Below are 7,376 nucleotides of genomic sequence, written 5' to 3' on the forward strand. Positions count from 1 at the left end.
AATACAATAATAAACACAACATGTAGTCACAAGTGGCAACACAATTCTTTTGTTTAATTTTCTACAGTATTTTTTAAGACAAGTCAATACTAATTTGTCATAAATTTAAATTTTATTTAAAAATTTATTATTTTAAATATATAAATATATATTTATTTATAGAAATATAAAGAGATATTTAAGATAAAAATAAATTTAAAATATATTTTTATATAAATCTAAAAAAATATTAATATTTTTATCATATTTATGACTTTAATTAAATATAGTCTTAAAAAATCAACTTTAATTAGTCAAGTGAATAATTCACTCGTGTGTTTAAACAAGTGTACAACAATTTATACTAATTATTTAGGACTGGCAATAAATAGGGTAGAGTAGAGTCTGACCCTATCCTAATTCTACCTCCTAACTCTATCTGGAGGTTGAAAATTTTATTAAAACTCTGTCATATCTAATGTTGAGAATCTCTCAATCCTAACCCTACTCGTACTCTAAAATTCTAAATCCTACCCTACTCTACTTTACCCGCTGAAATATTAAATTTTTTCAAAACAAATATAAAATTCAATCCTTCTAAATTTCATACATATTAATAAAATATAAAAAAATTATATTCAAATTAAAATTAAAAAAATAATTTTTTTAAAAAATTTAACATAAAATTATAAACATATATATTATTATAAATATATAAATACTTTAAATTACTAAATTATATAAACTAGTATAGTGGTTATTCACTTATTTCAAGTTATTGCACTGTATTTTGCTTGTTATTAATAATAATGAGAAGCATGAGCATTAGTATCATACGGTTGCACATTTTTAATCACACGAACTATGATTACAATAGCATTTCTGAGATAATAAGAGCTCACAAGCCACAACAGTTTGCAAGGGACATAAACATGTGACATTCACTCATCATGATTCATGAATAATTTCTTATTCAAATGCATTATTATTCAACCGTAAGGGCCCAATTGCCCCCACCATAAAGTGATCACAGCCACAGTGATGCCATTGGATGAATCATGCAATTAAACGCATCACAAAAATCAAAATAAGTTAAACCATAACATATATAAGTTTGTTTTTCATTTTGGTATTTTTAACTCGGCTCATCCTTAAACGCTCCTTGCTAAGTATGGAGTGCTGCACACATTGTAAATTTATTAAATCTAAACTTTTCATTTATTATATTTTATTTGAATGGTCTGGATTTAAAAAGGTAACCTGTTAATCAGGTTAATTATTTTTTTTACAAATTTTAGATTTTTTTGGCAAGTCTCAGATATTGGGATAAAGTTCAAAATAAAAAATTAGTATATAAATATTAAAAATAATATGTCTGTACAAAAAAAAAGCTATTGGACTTTAGAATTAAAATAAATAATACATAAAAAATAAGTTAAAAATTCATGTACTAAATCCAAAAAAAAAATATATTAGAATCTAAAAAAAATAATATTAAATATATATTATGTATATAATATTAAAGTTTAAATAAATTTTGTTTTGTGTGAAATAAAATATAATATTAAATATAAACACAATGATAAAAAAAATTTGTGTTATATATATATAATATTAAATATAAATACAATGATAAAATTTTTTTATTATATATATATAATTTTATTTTGTGTGAAATAAAATTAAAACATTAAATATGAATAGAATGATAAAAGATTTAGTACTATATAAATTTAATTAAAAAAATATTTATACAAGGTAAAAAGCAAAAAACATATAATAATTTTATTTTGTGCAAAAAAAAAATTTATATAATTTTTTATTAATATTTTTTTATTGAAATATGTTATTTTACTATATTTATAATATATTATTTGGGATAATTATATTATTTTAGTTAATATATATTATTTAAAAAATATTTAAAATTTATTATTTTGTATTAATAATATTATTAAAAATATATTATTATTTTTTTTAAATAACATTTTTTTTTGGTTCAAATACTATGACAACAAAATTTTTTGTGTAATTGCTTCTACTTAATAAATATTATATTTATTTATTTTTATATTGTATGTAAAATAAATAATTAATGTTTAAAAAAGTTAATAAAGGAAAGAAGTATTTTTTATACTAATTCTTAGGTGAATATAAAGAGATTATGTCATTTGAACTATAATTCGTTGACAAAGAAAGAAATACTCTTAATTATATATTAAATAGAATAATTATTTATTAGGCTCATTTTTATACAAATAAAATTTTTTCTTAGTTTTATATCTGTAATATTTTATACCAATTAGCTTCAGAATTTAATTATTTTTTGAATAAATTAATAAAAAAATAATACAAATAATTGTTTAAATATAATTGTATTTTAATTTTTCATTCTATTACGTACACGTTGAGGTTAATTTGAAATAAAAGATAATGGACTTGTTATAACTGCCATGTATTTTGTGCTTTGACTGTTTGTCATCTGAGAATCATGTGCCTTCATGGAAATTGGGGTTCTTCTACAGAATCCGTTTTACATTTGGAGTTAGCTAACCAGCAGTGGCGACAGACATGCGTCTTCCTTTTCTATGGCCGCAATTTTTCGGACTTTGATGGTCATTTATGGTAGAAGTGGGTTCAAGAGCGTCAAAATCTATAGCTAGCTAAAACGATAGTGGAAGCACCTGCCAGCAAACAAAACAATGAAAATATTTGAAGACATCACATCAATAATAACAGAGTAATAGAGGAATTAATTTTTTTGTTAGTGCTGGTTTGTTTGTTCAACCTATGACAAAAAAATAATAATAACAATAATAAATAAATTAAATTTACCTAATAATTTTTTATAGTAGGTTAACTTTTAAAAAGTGCTGCACTCTCTACTTTATTTGGAGTGCACTAGCTTTCGCCTTTTACCTCCATTGATGTTATCAAAAGTAATTACTTTTACCTGCCGTTTATCAAATTCGATTAGTTAACCGAATTTCAAATAGGTGAATGCTATGGTATTTAGAAAGTGGTATCTATCTACTAAAAAGAGTTAAAAATTAATATTTAATTTAAAAGATATAAAAATAAATTATTTTTAAAAATTTAAAACTTACTATAAAAAGTAAGTTAGACAAAAATTAGGCAACAATTAATAGGTACCATAAAATTGACCTTTCAAATAATAGAACTCAGACAACAATGACAATTTAAAGAAAAAAAAGAGTGATGAAGTGCCTTGTCCCATATTTAGCCCAGTAACTACTAACTAGAATGATCCAATGTTAATATATACTACACCCGTGCATTTGGTGAAAAGCCTAAAAGATAGGGAGGGCAATTATAAAGAGGCCAAAAGAATCCAATAATTTTATGCTACAATTTAATTAAGTATATAGTGCTACACCATTTTTGCTTAGAGTGGGGGGCACAACTCACAAGCACCAACTACCCAAAAATCTTATAATGAGATCCACTCTTTCGGTTGCAGTTACACCAAAGTGTGGTTTGATTTCAGAGACTCTGCTAGATTTCAGGGATTCCAGTTATCCTTTATGTTTATTACCTTTACTTTTTTTTAAAATAATAATTTTTATAATTAAAATATTTAGATTCAAGTTATAAAAATAACAAAAAAAATATACATATGGTATTGAAAATTAACAATAATTTGAATAATAATTAAATATTCAGAAAACAATAATTTGAACATAAAATCTCTCTCCAATTTTCATTAAATATTATATAGATGTTCACTACAATACAATGCAAGGAGTTGCCATATGGTATTGATTGCTTTCTACTTTTTTTTTCGTTCTTTTTAATTAAAGGCACAAGTGCATAATAATACCCTTTAGCCTCGGCAAGCTTTCTTTTTTCCTTTACTAATGGATTTTATTTATTTTTTTAGCTTTATCAGAGGCACTTAATGGTTGTGGGAAGTAGGTTTATACTTTATATGCAAAGTGAAATAATGGAACATGCTTATGTCTCTTGTGGTTATATAATATGGGTAATGGAATTGAGAATAGTGGAGTTTGGCAGAGATGATAATAATAATGATGTAGTTTAGTTCAAATGCCCCATATCATCTCTCTTTTTCAAAAGAGAATGAATAATAACCATCCTAAATTGTTTGTGATTTGAACCAAGAGGAAGAATAATATGAAATTGAAAACTAAAAAGAAATGTTGATCATTAAAGAGAGAAGTTTATGATCATTATTCTTAATCATCATTATTGCATTGCCAATTTGCCACATATCTGTGGTGTCTTTTATACTGAGCAATGACAAATCGAAATATTCTATTTATCCAATATTTCATACGTCTGATGAGGGGTCAAAATTTCTCAAAATTTTAGCGAATGTGTAGATATAATGTTAGTGAAAATGGAACATTTCGTTTTTGATTTAGTTGTGTGACATAGTGTTGGTGTCTGGTATGTGTGAGGCAATACCAAGTGGATGAAAAAGCATGCAAATATATAAAGTAAACTAAATTGGATTCACTTTGAACATCCCTGTTTGATTGGATAAGATAAAATAACCGAGTGGAAAGCCAATGGACATAACGCCAATTACTCTCTCAAATTTTGCAGTATTACAGTTACATATGATTAAATTCATGTACACCTCACATACATGATTTAATCCCATATAGTAATTAGTAAGAAGTAAAGAAAATAACACTATATACTCTCTTGGCTCTTGCTAATAAGTTCCATTCAATATATTATGTTATTAACAATCTATGATTCAGAGATTCCGACACACGGACACGGGACACGACACGACACAGGACACGCGAATTTTAAAATTTTACATAACACGGGGACACGTATACATATAAAATATAAAATATTTTTTAGATAAATCATAATGATATTTTAATATTTTATTGATATTAAAATATAAATTAAATTTTTTAATTATTTTTAATGTCTTATTTTAATTATTTCAAATATTTAAAATATTTTTTTGTTTTAATAAATAATAATATATACTATATCTAAATTTATTTTAAAAATATATGTTAAAAATAAGACTGAACACGTTGACACGTGATGGTATTTAAATGTGTCTAGGTGTATCCAGAAAATATTTTTTTATTTTTTATTAAAATACGGTTGGACACAGTAAACACGCATGTCGGACGAGTGTTAGTGAATGTCATCTTCAAAATGTATCCGACACAGCAACTCAGCAAAATGTTCGTGCTTTATAGTTAACAACAAAGAAATACAACCATTTAAAAGTATATATATGACGGCTTTAAGAAATTAATAGTTTATAAACTAGTTCAGGAATATAATGAATCGTGTTATTTGTACTACTTTTGATCTATTTTTATCTGCACAATGAAAAAATAATAATATAAATATCATTTCTCATGTCCTCACTTTGTTAATAGTTAACACCACTGTCATATCTCATCCACTTATTTGCCTATACCACTTACATCATTACACCAATTTGATCACACTAACCACCATTTGTTTGTTTCTTCCTTTCAGATCCAATCTAAAAACTGTTAGCAATTATGATCCAATTGAATGTCACCCATGTTTTTTTAGATTCATTCATGTATATTTTTATATGTTACTTTGATTAAATGTCAATATTAATATTAAATATTTTTTAATTAATAAGAAGAGAATATTAAAGTAATATTTTAATTAATAGATGAACTCTTCTTGCCACACCGACAACAGAAAGAATGGACTCAACAAAGCTTATTGGGAGTGGGGAACTAGCATTGCTTGGTATTAATTGTTGCTGCCAAGTCCCCAACCATGTTTTAAAGAATAAGAAAACTATAACGCTACCTTTTTTTGTTATTCTATTTGAATGATATTACATTATTAGTAAATATTATAATTTTTAGTCAGCACTCAATTAATAATAATTTATATTTATAAACATTTTATATATAATAAACATATATAAATTAATCCAGTTTATATCCATATTTTTTATAATTTGTATATAATATTAATAAAATTTATTTATTAAAGACAATAACTTTTCATTTCATTTTATTTTAATCATTTTATTTTGGACACTGAAATTAAGAATCTGATTGAATAATAACTTTGTTAATCTATCAGTACATTACTATTTCTATGGTGACTGGTGAGTTTAGTCCGGGAGATAATAATCTAATAGGTGAAGGTGGAAATTTCGTGAACTAGACCCATTCCGCAAGGTTCGTTATCGTCTTGTGGCTGTAGTTTAGTGGTAAGAATTCCACGTTGTGGCCGTGGAGACCTGGGCTCGAATCCCAGCAGCCACATTCTTTTTCCATAATTTTGAAACACTACTTATTTATTTCTTTACTACTCCTTTTCGTCAAAAGCATAATAGCATATAGATTTTCCAGTCATAAGCCAAACATTATTAATAATCTAACGAATAATGCAAACCAGAAAGCAAACATGGGTAAATGATGAGATGGCCACATAGGTACGTAACTTGTGTGCTCCAACATTTATTATTTTACTGCAAATACATCATATATATATCATGGATGCATGCAAGACTATCAATAATATCATATGCAACCATCAGCACTAGGAAGTAGGAACACTAAGGTTTTAAAATTACAAAATGAGCCTCAAGGAGTACTAGTGGTAGTTTGGGCAGGCGGGGAGAAGAATGATGAGGCTGATGGAATATTAGAGGGTATTTGTGGAACTGTAAACGGCAACCTATACTCAGGCCAGTCAGTCACCGGTGGAAATGGAGGAAAATCATAGCTGCCAAAATCAGGAAATGTTGGTGCCAGAAGTTTTCTGCTGCTGCCTTGAACCATTCCAACACTAGAAAGTGACAAAGCAATCAACATAGCTAATAAAAACAAGCTTGTTTTAGTGCCCATTTTGGTTGTTGAAGTGACACAACAAGGCCTGAGCTAATTGGGATTTTATAGTACCTCCAAGCCAAAGAATGAGGTTTTAAATGGGCGTCAAATGTTGGTGTGCATTACTCTTTTTTGGAGTACGGTATGCCAGATATAGATTAAGTGTGACCCACTTTAATGTCTTTTTTGTTTGGTTTCTCTTCCATCCTACTCCTTGCAGTTATCTATCTTTTTCCCTTCTCTCTCAATATTCATTTTCTAACAAAAGACGACTAATACAATGTCCCTTTGGCACTTAGGTAAGTAGCATTGTGTTAATTAGCATTTTTTGTTAGTTGAGCTAAATTATTCAATATACTATATTTAGGTCTTGGTGATGACTGTGCATTGAGGTGCATCCATGATTTTCTTATCCATCATCAATTCATATAAGTACATTAAAGGCTCAATTCTTTTCTATTTTGCTGAATAACTTAGTTATTAGTTATTATTACACTCGTCTTTGAAAAAGATATACAATGGTAGCTTAGCTTCTGATCATTTTTT

General features: G+C 26.5%; 1 non-coding gene across 1 annotated transcript; it reads left to right on the plus strand.

Annotated features, from left to right (window-relative positions):
- Window positions 1–6,191: 6,191 nt before the first annotated feature.
- Window positions 6,192–6,263, plus strand: TRNAH-GUG (transfer RNA histidin (anticodon GUG)). The gene has a single exon. It is a non-coding gene; the product is annotated as a tRNA-His (tRNA).
- The last annotated feature ends 1,113 nt before the right edge of the window (window positions 6,264–7,376 follow it).

This window comes from Arachis stenosperma, chromosome 3 (genome assembly GCF_014773155.1).
Source record: "Arachis stenosperma cultivar V10309 chromosome 3, arast.V10309.gnm1.PFL2, whole genome shotgun sequence".
Classification (NCBI taxonomy): domain Eukaryota; kingdom Viridiplantae; phylum Streptophyta; class Magnoliopsida; order Fabales; family Fabaceae; genus Arachis; species Arachis stenosperma.